The sequence below is a fragment of the Octopus sinensis genome, linkage group LG1, assembly GCF_006345805.1.
Source record: "Octopus sinensis linkage group LG1, ASM634580v1, whole genome shotgun sequence".
NCBI lineage: Eukaryota > Metazoa > Mollusca > Cephalopoda > Octopoda > Octopodidae > Octopus > Octopus sinensis.
In genome coordinates, this window is record NC_042997.1 from 178,828,942 (window position 1) to 178,851,284 (window position 22,343).

Sequence of the window (22,343 nt, forward strand, 5' to 3'; positions counted from 1 at the left end):
GTTTATATGTTAATCCATTAATGTACGTATTTGTGTGTGCTTGTATGAATGAAAGTGTAATATATGTGGGTTCTGAATTTAAATCGAAGAGTCTGTATTAGTTAATATCAGGTATTATTGAGGAGACTTGGAAAATGTATTTTAAGGTTAAATTTAAACTATTGTAGCACAATAGCGATTTCATAAAATAATTGTTTATATATTTTAATGGGTTAATTTTAGATATACATAAATGCAAAATAAAATCACACTGTATTAAATTGAAACATTTGCTTTTTCATAAAATTTATAACATTTTGTCTTATATTAAATTTTGAATTTAAATAAGATAAGCTGACATCTAATTGCGTAGTATATTTTTTTATCAACAATAATGCGTATTTTGAATCTATTTCTTATAACATAATAAAAGTGAATTGAATTGCTAAATTCAGTAAATGAAATTAAAATAATAAAACGAAGGGCGATATTTTAAGAAAAAATAATGTAATTTGTTTACTTCATTTCCACAAATATCTTATGAAAAAGCAACTAAAAATACTTAAATGTGTTAAATTTTATACTGTTAATGTTCTAGAAAATAACAAATGAATATTTTGCATTGCCACCGTAATTTTCTTTACGACCAACCAAATTATACTCACGTTATACATAAATAATTTTAAAACAAATCGAAAGTGATTTTAAATAGGAATTATAGTTACTTACATTATTCTGGAAATAAGAACCACAGAATCATAGATCAATTTGATAGGACCTTTATAAAAATTATTCTAACTGTATTCTTCAACAAGTAGTTAAGACAATATTTGTTTCGTTTGAAATATGTTACGTTTCTAACATTAGGATCGAGAGTAGGTACTGCAATTTACAAAACGTAAAGTAAAACCTGGATTCCAAACATTTTTCTACTCTTGAAATCTCTGTAATTTTTTTTTGTTTATCTTTGGACACCCTACTAAAATGATACGACATTTGAAGGTGAAGTCAATTTTCTAATATCTAATTTCTTCTTATTTTTAAAATTGAATCAGATACAATAATACTCTAGATGGATGAACGGAACTCGAAAAATATGCCCGTGTCTCAATGCATAAATACAATATAAATGTAAAGGTAAATTGAGCAATTACAAAAACAAAAAGAAAAACAAACTATAAAGCCTTAAAGTGATTTTAAATATGAATTCTAATTACTTGCATTATTCTGGAAATAAGAACTACAGAATCATAGATCAATTTGATAAGACCTTTATAAAAATTATTAACTTTATTAATTATTAACTTTATTAATTAAATTCAAAATAAAATTCAAAAACTTCTTCGTTTCTGTTTCTCATTAATGAGTTTCCCAAAAGCATGAATCATTCTCGATGATTGCGATCCGTAAGGCTGCCTGTCGACTCAGATAATTCCTAGATTTTCTCTTGTTTCACGAAAAAAAATGAATAAAGAATCACACTAATATGTCAGCGCAAATGAACGAGGATCGAGTTCTTCAATCGCCACCTCTTAAAGGTTAAAACAATACGTAGCTACGGCGGTACATATTCTAAAATTGGAACGATACAGATAAGATTAGCATGGCACCTGTGCAAGGGTGACACGCAAATTCGTTCCATATTTTCTAGGCGCAGGAGTGGCTGTGTGGTGAGTAGCTTGCTTACCAACCACATGATTCTGGGTACAGTCCCACTGCGTGGAAACTTGGGCAAGTGTCTTCTACTGAAGCCTTGTGAGTGGATTTTGTAGACGGAAACTGAAAGAAGCCCGTCGTATATATGTATGTATATATGTTTGCCCCAAAATACCATCAGTCTCAACTCTCACCAAAATGCTATTCACCACTTCTACCATCGCAAATGCCATCTCTCGCTCATAATGGTAATGGACACTACAGACTGGGGACGCTACATATTTCTCTGCTGCATCTGTGCTTTCACCTAAAACAACATAAGCACGATACATGTAATGCCTGCATTGGACTGAACACTCTCTCTTTGCAATGCATATACAAAATATAGCCTTGGTCACGAATTAAGTGGTCTATAACTCAAGAAAGTACTCAATACAGTACAGTCACTAAGCTTTTTATAAAACAAAAGTTTCTTGAAGTAAATGTTTCATTGATTAATAAGAAGTTGCATTACAATAGTACGATTTTTCGAAGAGGTGCACTGAAACAATTGCTCCATTGTATAACATCACTTGGTTAATAAAAGTTACGCTTTATGTATGTGTGTGCATATGATGTGCTTGAGCGGGTGTGTGTATGTCTGTGTGTGGTGAGGGCATTGAAATGACTGGCCACATCAATAATGCCAATGGATTTTATTTTGTACGTAAATAGTGAAGCTTAAGTTTTACAGTACAAATTGGATTCATCATAACCACACACACACACACACACACACACACACATACACACACACACATATTCAAATATAAACATACATTAACAGTATAACACACAAACTTATATATATATATATATATATATATATATATTCTTTTACCCTTTTACTTGTTTCAGTCATTTGACTGCGGCTATGCTGGAATACCGCCTTTAGTCGAGCAAATCGACCCAAGGACCTATTCTTTGGAAGCCTAGTACTTATTCTATCAGTCTCTTTTGTCGAACCACTAAGTTACGGGTACGCAAACACACCACCATCGGTTGTCAAGTGATGTTGGGGGAGCAAACACAGACACACAAATACACACACGTACACACACACAAACATACACACACACACACACACACACACACATATATATATATATATATATATATATATATATATATATATATAATAATATTAGGGAGTAAATCCAAACCTACAGGGAAAAATTAGATTTAGGATTAAATCTAATTTTATAGTATAAATATATATATTATATTAAATTAGAGATAAAACCACTATTAGGCAATCAAACAGTGAAAATCATAAGCCAATACATAGAAATAAAATTAATTCATAAAATATATAAAAAAATATAAAATATAAAATTCCAAATTAAAATATTTAAATTAAAGTTAAAATTTAAAAAATTATTTAAATTAATAATTTAAACTTATAAATTTTATATATATATATATATAATTATTATTATTTTATTTATTTATTTATTTTTTTCAATTAAGTAACTATCAAAAAGTATTAAAAGTTTAATATAAGATAAAGAGTAAAACCACTACGATCGTTTCATGCCCGTAACCAATTCGAATAACAATAATTTAAATTCAATTAATAATTCGAATTTTTGTTACAGTCAATCTTCAGGTTAATTGTAATATTTTAATAAATAATCAGAAATATTTAAACAATATTTTTTAAGAAATAAATAATATAAAATTTTTCTTATAAAAAAACTCTATCATCAACCTAGAAACTTAACGATTATGATTATGTCAAAACATCGATTATAATGTTAAATATTAATTTAATTTTTAAGTATTAATTTTTAAGGTAAGAAACCCACCAATAATCTAATATCAGTTATAGTCAATATCTAATTACATAAATATTTTACAAAAAAATGACTATTCATATTATTAAAAATATGATATTTAAATAATATATAAATTATCAATGAAAATATATAAATGTATATAAATATTAGAATTAAGATCTAAAATTATCTCTATAAATAAATATATATACACATATAAAAAAGACCTAATAAATTAATTATTCATATTAATAATAAAAATATTAAAATATTAAAGATGAAATAGCTAATTTCAAAAATACAAACAAACAATCTTAAACGAACGCTATAGCAAATTAACTATCTTTATATCTCGTTGGCTAAATAATAACTTTCAAAAATATATTTAAAATACTTAAAGAAATAATCAATTCGTAGTTATATAGTATCAATTAAATACTATAAATATATTTATCAATGGGAATAATATAACTACCATTTATCAATTTAAAAAGACAATATATAAGTTATAATAATAATTATAAGAAATTTAAAACTACAATTAATGCTATTAATACATGTATATACATGAAACCTAACATTAAACAACTCGTATACTTGCTATCAAACAATATATCTATCGCTAAGTAAATTCCTACGAATAAACTTAAAGTTAATATCTAATAATTATATAGAAAATTACGATAATTACATAACCAACGATTTTACATAAAAAAAACAATAATATTATACCATAAGACTTATAAAGTATTAAAATTTAAAAATCTTAAATATAAATTTATACTTAGCTTAGCGAGGTTTTGTCTTTGGTCGACCCGAGGCTATAGTAGAAGACGCTTGCCCAAGGTGCTACGCAGTGGGAATCAACCCGGAACCATGTGGTTGGTAAGCAAATTACTTACCACACAGCCACATATTATATACTAGCAGTATCGCCCGGCGTTGCTCAGGTTTGTAAGGGAAATAACTATAAAGCATTTTTAGAGAGTTATAGCCAAAAAATAGCAAAAAAATGGGAAAAAAATGATGGTAAATTTTTTTTTTATTAAAAAAGGTGGAGTTGCGTCTCCTAGACAGTTTGTGGTTTGTGTTTATGATTCTCGACCCCATGTCGAATTTATCGATTTTGTTCAGAACTGGGGGAACTTTTCAAAATTTTCGCTGCGTTAGTTTTGAATTATGACATTGGGCTATGTGCGTGTCAAGTTTCATCAGAATCGGTTGAAAGCCGTGGTCAGGGTGAGGGTACAAGCAAACAGACACACAGAAACACGCACAGACAAACTGCCGTTTATATAGAGAGAGATTATCTTATATTAAACTTTTAATACTTTTTGATAGTTATTTAATTAAAAAATAAATAAATAAATAAAAAATAATATAATATATATATATATATATATTTAAAATTTATAAGTTTAAATTATTAATTTAAGTAATTTAAAAAAGTTTAACTTAATTTAAAATTTTAATTGGGATCTTATATTTTATATTTTAAAAAATCTTATTAATTAATTTTATTTCTATGTATTGGCTTATGATTTTCACAGTTTGATTTGCCTAATAGTGGTTTTATCTCCAATTTACTTAATATTATATATATATATATTATATATATATATATATATATATATATATATATATATATATATATATATATATATAACAAGAGAGACAGAGCAAGGCAGAAACAAGGAAAATGCCACTTATATGTGAACACTATACAAATATTCCTATAAAAAAACGTTTCTTTTAATTTTTCTAAATTTAATTATTTAATCGTTACAGTTGAAAAGGTCTCAAAATGACCGAAACCGGTACTGAAATGTTCTTTATAAAATTATTTTAGCATTTTCTATCTTGATTTTTTTTTCATATATATATATATATATATATATATACATACGACAGGTTTCTTTCAGTTTCTGTCTACCAAATCCACTCACTTGGCTTTGGTCGACCCGAGGCTATAGTAGAAGACACTTGCCCAAGGTGCCACGCAGTGGGAATGAACCCGGAACCATGTGGTTGGTAAGCAAATTACTTACCAGACAGCCTATATATATATTCACATAGATACGTATACCTTCAAAGAAAATCAGACAAATATGTCTGTGTGAACGCAACACATGTATATATGGTTGCTTATATGTGCATTCGTATATGTGTATGTGTGTGTGTGAGTGTGTGTGAATGTGTGTCTGTCTGTTTATATGTCTATGTAGATTATGAAATACAACGAAAATATCTTGTGCATATTCTCATTGGAATTACTATGCAACGTATGTTTCTCAAGTTCATGAAAGATTCATTTGAGTGCAGTAGACAATATTGTATATCATTGATTGCTTGTCTGAGTTAGTAATTGACCGAGTGGTTGATTTTCGATGGTTTAAATTTTACAAAAAACCACAAGTGCCTTCACACGCTCACACCTAATTAGCTGAAGGTTAATTGCAACGGATATACACAGTCTTTATTCGCCGCTGGCATGAGGTGAAGTGGGTCAACCTGTGTAGTAATTAGTCCTTAACTAATTACATACACACACACACACACACCACACACACACACATATAATATATATATTATATATATATATATAACATATATATATATATGTGTGTGTGTGTGTGTATATATGTATTTACATATATATAATATTATATATATATATATATATATATGGAGAGAGAGAGTGTTGTGTATTATATGTATGTGTGTGTGAAGAGTGTATGTCTAAACATACGCTTATATATAACGAGAGAGAGGGAGAGGAGGAGAAGAAGAGAGAGAGGAGAGGCAGGAAAGGGAGAGGAGAGAGAGAGAGAAGTACGTATGTGCATTTGTATATTTTTAAATATACATGTGCATATGTGTGAATATATTTGCATACACATTACCACATGTAGACGTGTATATATTTGTACATATATATATATATATATATATGCATACACGTCTGAGTTCCCATGAGAGAACTGAATACAGTCATAAAGTGTATTTATTTACTGTACTAATAAGATTAATCTATAATACGACTCTGAGGTCACTCTATATTTCTTGTCACGTAACTAATTTCTGATGCACAAAATATTATGTCTATGAATGTGTGCCAACTTCAAATGAAAAACAAAATATCTAAAGCAGGTTTCGTTCATATCCTATGGAGGTCATCGTTGTTTTTCCATCTTCGAGTGTTCTCAAAAAATTATCAGAATCAGTCATATATTGGAGACTATTTTAATCGGCAGCAGTGCTGTGCTGTAATTGCTAGGCCTTGCTGTTCCTTGATGGAAGTGTATCAGTTGCATGGGTAGACTTCTGTACAGTTTTATATAGGCTTTCCATCTGGTTGTATATTATGGCATGGTGAGAAATCTGTGTCACTACACATACTTTATCAACACAACCTTTAGCAAGACTTTCCAGGAGCCGATCCAGGTTTCACGAGGAATATAGAAGGTAGAAATCATTAGAAAACTACATTTTATTGTTCCCATCATATGCAAAGAAAAGTCGGCATCAGAAGAACTTGACCCTAGAAAATAAAAGAATATATTTAAATAGTGGAAACTATTTTGACAGCCTGTGCACTAATTTTTACATCCTACGTCGTTGATTCATCGGATATTAATTTCAGACATTATCACAAGGCGATAGTATGGTTCTATAAAATCGATATAAGTACTTGACTAGTAATTATTTTATCAATCTCAAAAAAATCAAAATCCTTTGGTGGGTTTTTCAACTAATAACGTGAAAGAGTGTAAACAAAATGCCGGCAAATATTTCTTTTAGTAATGAGAACGCCAAAGAATAATCCTTGAAATAACTACAGCAGTCAAACTGTTCTCAAATCGCACGTCATTCTCTTAACACTCATGGTTCGTTTGGTTAATGCAACATTGGATTCATTGTATATAGTACATGTAGGACGAAGTATACATGTTTTATACCGTTGATCATAGAACTGCCTGATTAGTGCGAAACAGAGTACTAAGTAACACCGCCACCATTACAAACAAGAACAGCAAAGCCAGTAAGTTTTCTTCAGATCTGTAATAATTATAAAGCAAATCACCTTCAGTTCACACCTGCGTCGAACAAGGAAGGGCACACCTTCGGATAATGCGGTTCCAGATACAAAATACTCGGAAAGGAAAATGGACTGATTGTCATGAACTGAATACAGTCATAAAGTGTAATTATTTACTGTACTAATAAGATTAATCTATAATACGACTCTGAGGTCACTCTATGCTTGGATTAAAAGTATTCTCAGTTGATCAGAGTTGAACTGAGGTTAAACAACGGTAATAACTTGAAACAAAATAACTACAGCAGTAACCCAATCCAAGAGTGAGAATTATTTCTCATTTTGACGAATTTTATAAGATCAGAGCTTTGAGTCTCTTATGAGACTCACCTTAACACACGCAAGAAGTTGTGAAGAAAAGGGAGATAAAAAATTGGAAATATGAACCTGACAAAACCAAACAGTAAAAATGATAAACAAAATGAGCAACATGGAGCCGTCTTCAAATAGTAACATAGTTAAACATAATAACAAGATTAAGGCGTTAGAGTGATTATTCTTATCTAATATGACGTTGTTAGTAAGTGCATATTTCTGTAAAGTTTTCCTGGAGACAACAAAATAAAATACAAAGCAAAAGGAAAGTAATGGAGTTCCCAGTAGAATACAAATTATGGAGGCCAACATAAAGACACGATATACGTGGTACATTATTTGAAAATTTTAGTAGCCATGTTCTGGCTAAAGGCAATTTGAACACGTTATACGCGAGCTTATGAAATGCAATTAACAAGAAGTCATCGAAAATGCGTTACGGTATACACACAGCACTTCTCATATATGTACACACACACACACATATACATGTATTATTATTTTTTTATCATTCATTTACTCTCTACACCACTGTTATTTCATATCGTCTTTCTAATTTCCCCCATCTCTCTTTCCTCTCTCTGTATTGCAGAGCGCTTTATCTTTCGTTTTTTTACTAACATCTCACCTTTTACTTATGTTCTCCTCCCTTTTTCACCATCCTCCTCCTCTTATTTAACTGTTTACTTACATAAACTCTTTCTCTCAGCGTGTCAATCTTTTCTATCAATTTATCTGCGTATTTAACCAACCGCTTTTGAGAGCATTTTTTTTCAGTCTTTCTTTCGTTCTTAGCCTCCTAATGCAGCTATTGCACTCTCTTTCCAATGTTGTTATATACATGCATACGTACACAAACACACACATGCACAGAGACACATACACACAAGCACACGTATAGTGAAGGAGATAGATGAGGATATCGATACACACACACACACACATATAGGCAGAGGAATGAAAAAAAAGCGACAGGATTGATTTCTGCCCTACCACTGCTGTGCATTGCACTTTTTTGACGATAAAGAATAGCTTATATCCATAACGAAATTCATACAAGAAATGGTGACGTTAAAACATGACTGGTGGTAGACGGATGCGTTATAGATGAAGGTACATAACCCCCCCCCCCCCAAAAAAAACCCCAGAGAAGTTAGGGATCAGTGGTAGTAGCGGCGAAGGGCAACCTATTTCACATTGCAGAAGACACTCAAACAGTAACCTACATATTTCTTGTAATACACTCTTGTACACATACGCTCTCTCTCTCTCTCTCTCTCTCTCTCAAGTAACAGAATAAAACAATATACACACACACACACATATATGTATATATATATATATATATATATATATATATATATATATATATAGGGAGATTTTACGGAAAAAAAAACAAAAGACGAAGACAGGCGATGTACAAAACAAACAGATGTATTAGTATAACGCTCAGGAATAGAAAAAGTCTTTTACGTTTCGAGCCTACGCTCTTCTACAGAAAGGGACACAGAAAACAAGGAGAGAAACAAGGAGAGAGAAAAAATGTGTGTGTAGTGGCTAACGATTTATCATGGCGTCACGTACTAGGTACATTACGTTTTGCTCCATTTTCTCTCCTTATTATCTGATTTTATATTTGTTTACGGAGGTGCTTGTGTAGTATTATACATATATAACTTTTTCTTGCCCATTCCTTCCTTCTTTCTCTTTCTATGCTGTTGTACCAGTGTATATCAATCAGTGTCATTCCGTGTCTACCCAAATCTCATTCTGCTTAACATAGTGCAAACAATTTTCTTTTTATTTATAGTTCTTTGTTACCTAGCAACTCTATGAACATTCAGCCAAGTCTGACACCTACGCTTGTCTCATCATTCCCAATACGAACTTCTAAACACCTAGTGTTTCACTTCTCCTAATTCTCATTGATTTTAAGCTACTTTCATGAAAAATATAAAATGTCTCAGTTATTTTATATTTTACATATATTTAAATTATTTTCAGAATTATTTTAACAAGTTTTGTCCATATTCTTATAAAGCTAGAATATTTTCGACTTCTTAATATTTTTTTCTCTTCGTCAAATTTTGCTTGCTTTGGCATTTCTGTACATGTCTTTGCCACTATGGCAACCAATAAACAACACACACACACATACACCACACACAAACACACACACACACGCACACACACACATTTGAACATTCTCACAGGAAAAGAGACTCGAAAGTAAATACTTGCTATTCATTACAATAAATATAATATACATATAATTCATAATTTTTCCGAAAGATATATGAATACATTTCAGAATATATCTTAATATTTGTAGCCAGTATTTGTTTTCGAGTGTCCTTCCATGTTAACAAACTTTATGTTAAATTGTCGCTCTAAGCATGAATTTATTAGGTTGTTTATCGAGCACTCTACTGCCAAAGCGTTTTACATATTATACTTCATTTTGCTTGCTTACTTTATATATATATATATATATATATATATACAGAGAGAGAGAGAGAGAGAGAGAGGGGGGAGAGAGAGGGAGCAGGATGAGTGACCACACACATATTATATATCTATGTATATCTATGTATATATATATATATATATACACACATGTACACAAAAAAAAACAACACAGAAATATTGTTAAGTATGCATATTATATATTATAGAGTTAAGGTTTTTGCAAAAGTTCTCTGCTTTCGCTAAAATTATATAGTGGTTCTCTGGAACCCAATATTTGCTCTGTAGTTATATTTAATTTGTATTGAGTCCAATTAGCAATTCTGGTGTTCTTGAATTCAAGCATTTTCCCATATAAACGTATATTCATAAACATGTGTATATATGTATATATATCTCATACACGCACGGAGGCAGACACCTTCAAGTAACAACATTGGAATAAGCACGCACTATATTACATCCTGTACAAAATGAAAAGTATATTACTTTACGTTGCAATTCAATTTTTTTTAAATGTACTCTTACGGGAAAATTTCTTATTGAATCTAAATATTTGGTAACTTTTATATCATATAAAAGTTCGAAGCCATACGTGAGGGGTAAACGAGGTCGATTCTACATTTAATTTAATTTCTTTTTCTTTTGGTTTAGTTCAAATAACAGCAAAGTGGTTCTATCTTTTTATGATGTCGGTATACATCTGTGAATTGTTCGATTTAGTCTAATTTTAAACAAAGAAGGTAAGACTTAAATACACACGCTCACACACACACACACACATACACACACACACACACACACACACACACACACACACATGTATGCATATATATGTGTGTGTGTGCGTGTATTACATGTATGTATATCATTCCAAGCCCTGCACTACCGACGCATGAAGCTCAATGAAAAGCAGACTGGATGCACTGGCCCTGGAGGGAATGCGATCTCTGATCCAAATTCATGTCACGGAATCGATGGTGACTCGTCGGTTCTCCAGAATTACCTCTCAAGCTTGTTGAAACTTGGAAGTTGATGGGCAACCTAATTCCTCTTCCTGTTTCACGCTTGACTGGCCGCTTTTAAACCTCTCAGTCCACTCATACATATTTTATGCAGTAGAGTGTGTCCCCGCATTGTTCTGAAAGCTTGCGATGAATTACATACCCTGACACACTTTCAGACCAAAGAAATCGGTTCACTGATCTCTGTTCTTTGGTACATACATCCAGCGGTGCAGCCATGCTTACTCTGTAACACAAAAGAAATAAAATCTGTAGCAACCAAAGTCCAAATTCGATTTCGTAACCAAAAATGAGTCACCTTTTAGCACGCGAGCGTTGAAGGCATACAACCAGTCTAAAGAAAGTATTAGCCAAAGTACAGATAATTTTTGACTCCTTCTTGTATATATTGAACATTTTAAAATGCTCCAAATGATATTTGATTATAATGATTTGTAAATTCCGGATATGGACACGCATGTTGAAAGCCGTGTATAAATCTTCTTAACACACATGTAGATTTTACTCCATAATATAGAAGATTTAAAACAAAGTCAACCCCATCACAAAATGTATACTGTTCCAAAAAAGTTTAGAGGAGCCCATGCACTTTTATACTAGTTTCATTTTCCCCTCTGACATATTTTTATCCAGTGACAATGAAAGGCAAAGTTGAATTAATATTGTAACGTAAAAATACACATAACTAAATTGCATGGAATGTTTTGTCAGCCGATCAATCAATTCGGCCTTCTGTCGACTTAATGTTAATAATGCTTTATAACATATTCATAAGGCCACCGAATTTGTATAGAAAGAGACAGTCCAACAAATCCACATTAATACTTAACTGATGCACAAGTAGGATGAAAATCAAAATTGACCTCGGCGAAATCTGATCACAGAATTAGAAATACAGCTCGCTACACCCAGTTCAATTTATCCATCACTCTAGCGGTTTCGCTAGAGACCGATGAAACACCTTTGAGATCTAAACATGTTTTATAAGCAAAACAAAAACATCAGAAATCAGAAAGTTAACAAAATCGGGTGACTAAATATTTATAGCATCGAAGTTGTGATATACATGAAGTAATTCCACTGCATAGATATAAATCCTGCTATAGGCTTAGTCTTTTACGCGCTTCATAATAAAATTGAATATTTCATCGGTCTTGAAGCATTAGTGTCAGCATTAGTGGACAATTTATAAATTTACAAAAGTTAATACATTGTAAAGTAATTTTTAAACACTACTTACGTATCAAAGAGAATGAATCGAACAAAAAAATGTGACATTTCAAACTGATTTAAATCTACAGCCGTGAGTTTAAGTGAGGGCATTCATAGAATTATCATAAAGCATGATTTGGCCATAGTAATGGGAGAAAATGTTGGCTGTTTCACTAAAGTTTTTGTTATATTTCATTAAAAAAAAAAGGAGGAAACCGGCGCTCAGCAAAAGAAAAAAAATGAAAAGAAGAAAAAAAAGAGTAGTGGATAAAATGCTATGCAGTGTTTAGTTATGGTCCTTTACATTCTGATTTCCAATCCTGCTGAGATCAATAACGCATTTCACTTACAAATCGTTTCTATTATGTTAAAATATCGTATGTCCAAATTTGGCCAAATTCGGTTTTTTTTCTTCCAATATTTGTTTTTTGCTTGCAAGAGCCGATTCTTTGGTCAAACTATCGTATCTCCAGCTGCTTCAAATGCCAAGATGCCAAATGTTGTTAAAATGTAGTATAACTTTTTTTTGCTACGGAATGGTGAAACTATGTTTTCATTTTCTAAAAAAGCAAAGTTTCGGACTTACTACACTTTTGCATATATATATATATATATGTGTGTGTGTGTGTGTGTGTGTGTGTGTGTGTGTGTGTGTGTATCTTTTACTTGTTTCTGTCATTAAACTTCAGCTATGTTAGGACACAACCATGACGGATTTTAGTCGAACGAATCGACTCCAGCACCTTTTTAAAGCCTGATACTTATTCTATGGGTTTCTTTTGCTGAACCGTCAAGTTACTGGGACATAGACACACCAACATCGGTTGTCAAGCGCTGGCATGGAAAAACATAGACACAAAGAAACACACACACACACACACACATTTTTTCACAACAGGCTTCCAAACGGTTTCCGTGATCAAATTCACTCACGGTGCTTTGGTCGGCCCGAGACTATAGTAGAAGACACTTGCCTAATGTACCATGCAGTGGGACCGACCCCGGGACCATATGCTGCGTTACAATCTTCTTACGCCTGTGCTATCTCTCTCTCTCTCTCTCTCTCTCTTTATATATATATCCATTTTTCTATCTATTGATATGTAGAATATATAGGTTTCTGAGATCGTTATGTAGTTCTTAGTAACAACCATTTGACCTTACCTATATAAATAATGGTTTGGGAAAATGTCTGAGAATTGCAATTTTTTTTCATATTTACAATACATCGTGTATCTGGTGTACTATGTCTTTGAAAAGATTTCGATTTCCAGTTTAAATCGATTGACTAGCTAGCAATATTATATATTGACAATCCGAACTCATCCCTATCATCTATGAATATTTGGTTTCGATCTCAAGAAAGAAATGAATTCAATAGCTCTTATCGGGAACCGAAACTAAGAGGTAATTTCAATTTTTGCTTCACCAAATTCTATTTCACTTGATTTGGACTTATATATAACCATACACGACTAGCCATAGTAACAAGGATTGCTGTTTGCAAACACACAAGCCTGAAATTTGAAGGAGTGGGTTAGTAGATACCATCGACTCTGCTATTTGGCTAATACTTTATTTTATCAATCTTGAAAGGATCTAATGGAGGGTTGTACTTGTCAAAGTTTGAACTCAGAAAGTAAAGAGGAGGGAAAAACATCCGCAAGGCATTTTGTCCGATGCTCTAACGATTCAGCCGATCAAACACTCTAACACAACAATAATAATACTTTTCTAAATTGAAGTATGAAAGATTTATAATACTAATAATCATTGAATAAATAGTTGTGAAATACAAATAGTGAAGTGCTTATTTGACGTGACGAGCGCGATAAATTTAAACAGTAGAGATAAAATCTCTGTTTGTGAAGTAACCAATAACGAAACAAAATAGTCAGTGAATTTGTTATTTTGAAGAGAAGTTCGAAGAATCTATTAAGAGGTATGTTGATGCTCTGTTAGAATTGTCCTACTGTTAGTTGGGCAGTACATTAAATACATCCTGCATCTGTTGCTATTGTTGTTATTATTGTTCAATTCAGTCCTAATGAGTGCCTCTTCAATCAAAAGTCTTCTTATCATTAAAGCATCATCATTTTATTTTCAGATATCGTATGCAGGAGCGGAACCATTTAATTTAATCGAAATCAAAGGTGACAATGTCTTCGAAAACGTTCGTCACTAGGCGAATAAAATTTGACGCATACGACTCGTATTGAGCTCATTGTTAGCATATGTTAATTGAACTTTTTTTTAATGAGTCTTTTAATTAAAAACAGACTTCATATATCTGAGACTACTGCATTATCTAATTCGTGTTTCTTTCTTAGAGTGGTGAAGTGTGATTTGAAGATTAGGCAGCTAGCTTTAGCCGGATGAGCAGCTGTGTAGGGAAAGGCTTCTCGTCGGATTGAGCATCTATCTGTTTATCAAGTAAGTAGAGGAGAAGGTTAAGACCAGAGGTTAATTTAGTTGTAGAACATTGAAACATCATTCAGGAAACAGACAAGTAGTTTTGATTAGTTTTGATGCTTTACAAAGATTCACACGCGACAGTAGAATAGAATGTTATTTCTTCATAGATAGCTGCTGTGAACGTTGAAATTCACAGCTAATTCATATGGTCGTTATTGTTGTTTGGCTCCAGGTCATCTTTCATTACTCAGACAAACGATCAAAGGCATTCCAGGCGTGATCATCCTGTCTTTTCATGCATCCGTTTTTATTTTGCTCTTCCTTTTTTTTAAGATGTAAAGCTATGATTTGAGGGAGAATTGGCATTTATTTAAGCAACGGCTACATAATGTCTCGTACGATTTCTGTTGCTGTTTTGTTCTATATCAATCAAGAACGCTTATGATCACAGACATTCAAATCATGGTTTATTTTGTTTTCGTAGTAATGTACCCTTGGTTAAACTATCCAATGCAGTGGTTTCTTTAATCGAGAAGGATGTAGTTTTGAGGACAATTTAGCAACTACTTATTGTAGTTTGAACGTCTACTTTTACAAAAATTTCACTTTGGTTCTCAGTTCATGTGGTATGAGGGAATGGATACGAACAGCTCGCTGGCGCAAAATATGTTAACGTTTCCCTGTATTGCACAGAAGTACATTTTATACAATATTATCCCACTGTATCCAGCTATCGATAATAGATAAAGGATTATTCAGGAATATTATCTGCAGTCGAACATAATACTTTTCATGGGAGAATTTTATCTCTAATCTGCTTCTCACCGTTAACAGATCTAAAGAAAGCACGGTCCATTAAAAGCTTCTGTGGGCTTCGGAAGCATTAAAATTACAATTATATTTTTATTATTGTTGTTATTGATATTATTGTCGTTGCTATTGTTGTCAATTTTTATTTGCTTACACCCTGGTTAGTCCCAATAAGTTAAAACCGCATGGTGTGGTTTGAAAGTAATATGGTTCTTATTTCTGGTAAGTCTACTCACCTAGTGGAGTTATCCTCTGTGATTTGTTTATTTGTTTTTGGTTGCTACTACAAGTATACGAGCCCATTTTTTGAACTGATAATATAATTCGTATAGGATGCTCAACTCCTAAGTATAAGTTCAAATGTACAAGCAAATGTTCCTTAGGACAGCAAATTTAATTCTAAACGTTTCAGTTAAGTTAAATGTCAGGATTAGACAGCAGCTAATTTATCTTAAGGTCTATCAACATTACATTCACTTTTATAGGAATATTTAATCGACCACATCCATACTTTATATTCTATCGACTCTGGAATTCTGAAAGTCAAAGTTGATCTCGGAGAGATTTGAATTAATAATTCCACCGCAGTTGACATTTGACAATGGAACGTGCAACAGGTTGACGTCCTATTCATGAAGACGTAGAATTCTCGTTCGCATAACATTGTAAAAATTGAGATATGCAGTGACTTTACATAATTTATTCCAACACGTACGAGTGCGATTTTAGGTTGTCATTACATGTCCGAATGCTATTTGCAAACCAATGAAGGAGACGTCATGTAATCACACGCGATACTGAAACTAGCACCGAAATCTTCCACAAATTTTACAATGTCTTAAAAGAGTAGATGAACACACTGTCAAAAGTAGTCCTATATACACTATGTTTGAAAATATGACAAAGTGGTCAAGACTGAAACACTTTTGGTCATTTGTCTGATTGTTAAAGCCTGACATGTCGTTAACAACAATCACACCAATAATGAGACGTTTGTATGAAAAGAATACATTTCTTAAAAAACGTAATGTATATGCAAACGTGTTTTTATAGTAATTATTAAAATTAAAATATATCATTGAAAAATTTACATGAAAATGTTTCATTTAATGACGCGTGTGCCGATTTTCTGTAATAAAAGAATTCAACTAATGAGATAAGAAGAATAATTCAAGCTAACGATATCAAGGGAAAGTCTTTTAACTGCGATGATTGTAATGAAACGATTGTTTTTTCTCTTTTAAATTGTATCTCTGCTTCAGAAAACATTTCAATTCCATTAAAATTTCAATTAAAAGGGTAATAACCCTGGACTACAGATATAAAAAAAAAATTTTTATCAGTTTCAAACTTTCAATGTGATTCGAAGTAGAAAAGTTATATTTCAGAAGATATCTGTTCATGATTCATGCATATATAAATACACATATATACTAATACTAGCAGTATCGCCCGGTGTTGCTCGGGTTTGTTTCGACCCTTTAGAATTGGGATTTTTGAAAAGCAAAAATTTTACATTATGTAGCTTGCTATTTTCTTTAAGTGAACATTTCTCTGGTCGAAATAAACCGAAAAATGGAAACACAGCAGTCAAAAAATTGTAAAAAATGGTATTTTTCTTAGAAAAAAAGCAGCTTTTTGATATAAATAATTTTTGGTCTTAACATGGTCCAATTTGAATATTATCTGCTACGGAATGAAGAGCAAGCCTTCTTCTATCATACTCTCAATTTTGGTCAACTTGCGCCGCAGGGTCTCGGAGGAGATAGTGTTAGTTGAAGGCTATCAACCTGCCACACAGACAAATTCAGCTTTATATATAGAGATATTTATAAATATGTAATATAATAGTACCAGTCAAAGATGACTTGAATGCTCCTCCATTTTATGAAGGACTAGTTAACAAGCTAAGAATAGCAAGACAGACCTCGGCCAAATTTGAACTCATAGAGTAGAAATTTATAACTAAATACTGCCAAGCACTTTTATATTACGTTCTTACAACTGTGTCAATGTACTCAGTATGTACCAGATAAAGTACTGCGGAAGATATCTATCAAAATCCTTAAAGCATGGCACCTTAACATAGTGAAACACCAGCAGGTTATAAAAGCTTATGTAGATAGACACGTTGTTAATGTATGTATCTGAATGCTTGTCTAATGGGTCTATATATCAGTGTCTATTCATCTGCAACAAACGCCAAGTGCTACGTATTTTTCACAAGTGACGACAACCCAAGCATGAATAACTTTCCCTCTACATCTCTCTATTATATAAGCCCGCGTGCTAATTTCTATATTTCATGATTAAATATTTATTCAAATCTTTCCTCTCTCTCTCTCTCTCTCTCTCTCTCTCTTCAGCCCCTCGTACAACTCTCTGTCGCGTGCTGTCTCTTCTCACTGTTCTTTTTGTAACAGTGTTCCTCTTTTTATAGTTGCCTGGATCTGGAGTGATAGTGATCAATATTGTGGCAGAAACATTCTAAAAGAAAGCATTTACAGAAATAGAAAAATGTATATACATATCTACACATACGACCGCACACGCTCATGCGCGCACACACACACATACACTCACATACACATACATACATACATATACATACACACTCACAAGAACATATGTATACACGTACTTCTTTCTCTCTTTTAGTATGATCTACTGTTACAGAGAGGTGGGATTTGGGGTTTCCATACTGTACTGTTCTCACTTATAAAATTCACTCAGTAGACATTATAGAGTCGGTGCTATTGTAGAAGACACCTACCCAAAGTAACACGTATTGGGAATGAGCCTGAAACCATGTGGTTGCAAAGAGACCGTAATTACACTGCCTTGTCTCTGTCTGTTCCGAATAGCATATAAATATGTATTTATATTTTACATACAACATACATGAAGAGATAGACTTTTCGTGAGCTGGTAACTACAAATCGTAACGATATCGGAATCTTCCAAGACCAGCTTCCCCCTAAGCGGTGTCGAACAATATTATTATCACTAGGGTATGATGGGTTCTTTTTAGTACAATGCATTCTTATTCACTCACAAACGCACATGCATACACACACGTATATTTGTATGAATGCGTGTATGTGCATGTGTGTCTGTGTATGTGTATATTTGTGTATGCACGCATGTGAATGTGTATGTTCTAACGAACGAGAGAACAGTACTCAGCTTTTATCGCAAGACTAATGAATTCACCTGATAAAATCTGCATCGTTGCGTTGCACTTCTATGTCCTCAAACGATTCGTTAAAACGATTATTAAAATTAACAATATTATGGCAAAATTCAAGATGGCGCAGAAACGGAACCACCTTTTGCAGGGACCAAACGCATGAATATCGCATAAATTAAGTTATGGTATTCCTCTCCCTTTCTCCTATCTTCTCTCGGAATCTACAATGTAGTGCAGTGACAAAACATAACAGACAACTCTCGTTGATTATTTATTGGAAGATTATCTCTTCCACTCTATCGCAGAGGGAGACTGTGGTGACTGAGGGGCTATCTATCTATCTATCTATCTATCTATCTATCTATCTATCTATCTATCTATCTATCTATCTATCTATCTATCTCTCTATCTATCTATCTATCTATCTATCTATCTATCTATCTATCTATCTATCTCTCTATCTATCTATATCTATCTATATATATATATATATATATATATATATATATATATATATATATATATATATATATACACATATATATAACAACAAAGGTTATATTTTCGGTATGTGGTCAAGCAATTTGTTGCAAAACCCTTATTGTTATAATTACATATAAAAAACTTTTCGTATAAGTTTTTACCGAATATGGTCCTTTTCCATACCGAAAAACTACTAGGTGAAATTTGTAGATTTTATTAATTAATTATCTTTCACCCTATATCCGTAATGTATATATATATATATATATATATATATATATATATATATATATATATATATATATATATATGTATATGAATAATGTTAATGTGGGTGGCTTATTCGCAGTTTTAGTCCCTAAAGGCAGAAATATAGACATCGCTAAAGTGATTAAGGGCACCAATCAGCACCAGTAGTGCTAGACATGAGAATCAAAGCAACTCAATTGCCACAAAAAGTACTATCTTAATGACTAATACGGAAGGCAAGCTCCCTGTAGTAGTAGGCATAGCCAGATCATCGATGACTCCGCATTCTTTTAAAGTTCATCAATGGCTCTCACTGCGCCTCCCTTGTCAGTCAATAAGACAGTCATGTTCCATGCTGGGGAACAATTGATAGTCAGATGTAGCCAAATCAGCAGAGCCACACTCACGCACAGCAGCCATTGAAACGAAGGTCTTGTGTGCTAGAGCATTGTCTTGATGAAACAAGACTGACCTCTTTCGTCCGTTTTGCTGGGCGTTTCTTTTTGGTAGATCTTTGTAACTGCAAGTTGACATTGTACTCTCCATTGATAGTGTATTCCTTTTTAAAGGCCGAGGTCATCACTTCTCCTCCAAATGAAACAACTTTGGCCTTCTTTGGAGCAGGTGAGGAGTGGTGGTTTCTCTGCATGGATTGTCTCTTTGTCTCTGTCTCAAAATGATGAACTCAACACTCATCCTGGATTAGGAAGCGTTAAAGGAAACCAACTGGATTTGCTTCAAACAATGTCGGATTTTCCTATGATGTGATCCGAATGGTGCTCTTTAGAATAAGTTTTAGAAGACGTGTCACCTACCGAGCAGGAACTTCAGTAATGGCAAGTTCATTGTGTAGAATATTAGCATATCTCACACGGAATATGTTAATAGTATTAATTCATTGATTCAATCGCCTGTCATCATTTGCTATGTGGTAAACACGCTCAACGTTTCCCTCGGTTGTGGTACCTGCAAGACGTCTAGACCTTGGGCATGTTCAAGACTCTTCTTTCCCCTCATAAATTCAGCTGCCCACTTTTGCACTGTTGATAAAGCTGGAGCGTCATCCTCTAATGTAGCAACCATGTTTACATGAATATCCTTGGTGGGGGGTGGGGGGTGTCTAAACCCTTTTTTCCTTCGGGTACTTGACAGCACCACGATGCTAAATTGTGTCTATTTTCAAAAAAAGTCGCTACTGGTGATATTAATGCATATAAAATTTCACAACTCTAGCATCATTCCTTCATATTCTTCATGGTCAATGATATTTTCAGTTCATCCTTCTATCTATCTATCTATCTATCTATCTATCTATCTATCTATCTATCTATCTGTCTATCTGTCTGTCTGTCTGTCTATCTATCTATCTATCTAAATACATACATACATATACAGACATTTATATGTATATATTTATGCATGTTAAGGTGTGTGCGTGCATGTGTATGTAAATATATATATATATATATATATATACTGAGAGAGAGAGAGAGAGAGAGAGAGAGAGAGCGGGGGAGAAAGAATACGTTTCCCATAGACAGATATAAATATATACACGTATAATTTTTAAAGAGCTATACAAACTGAACTATTGCATTTTCATTTTTGAATTGCAGAAGATGACATCACAACAATACATTCCATTGGCAGCTATTTCTTACTTCTGTTATAGCTATATCATTAGGATAAATTTCAGTGGTTAACCCTAGAGAATAATTATATACACATTGAAGACTGTGGACCAAATAAAGTTTGAAAATTACGAACAAGCAATACCACCGGGACAAATTTAATGTCTTATATTATCGCAAGTAATTTTACAGCCTTGATATCTCTCATTAAAGTCAATACTCTATTGCAAAGACTATCATCTTAATTTTAGCAATAATTTTCAAATTTACATTTCGTAATTGTACAGACAGACAAATACACACACATGCAAGCGCAGACAATGACACACAGCTCATAAGCACATATACACAGTTTTCTGTTTCTACAGGCACACCACTCTGAGCGTAGGCATTTATATCTATCTACTATATATATATAATATATATATATATATATATATATATATAGACATATATTTATGTATATATGAATATGTATTTTGTATATACATGTATGCGTGATATATACATATATACATATATATATATACATACATATATATATATATATACGAATATACACATCTCTCTCTCTCTCTCTCTCTCTTCTTATATATATATATATATATATATATATATATATAACGGGAGCTTTATGAAAAGAAACAAAGACGAAGGCAGGTGGAAAACAACGAGCAATTGTATTAGTATGGCGCTCAGGAAATAAAATAAAACGTCTTTACGTTTCGAGCCTACGCTCTTCAACAGAAAGATACACAGAGAGAGAAAAACACAGAAAGAAGGAGAGAAAAAAAATGCGTGCAGTAGCTAACGAATCAACATGGATATATATATATGTGTGTGTGTGTGTGTGTGTGTGTGTGTGTATGTATATATAAATTCTTTGTCTGTCTGTCTATCTATTTGTTCCTCATGCATTCTCAAACGGCTCCACTAAATTAATAGAAAGGTAATAATAGTATTAGACCCCACGAGTGGCAACATGTAATTTTTATT

The 22,343-nt window shown here is 32.6% G+C and overlaps 1 protein-coding gene and 1 pseudogene across 2 annotated transcripts in view; one reads left to right on the forward strand and one right to left on the reverse strand.

Moving 5' to 3' along the window:
* The window catches only part of LOC115229990 (acetylcholine receptor subunit alpha-type acr-16-like), a 918,018-nt gene that overhangs the window by 219,410 nt on the left and 676,265 nt on the right, over positions 1–22,343 (reverse strand). The gene's annotated exons all lie outside the window — the stretch shown is intronic.
* LOC115220537 lies at positions 1,531–1,627 on the forward strand (annotated as a pseudogene).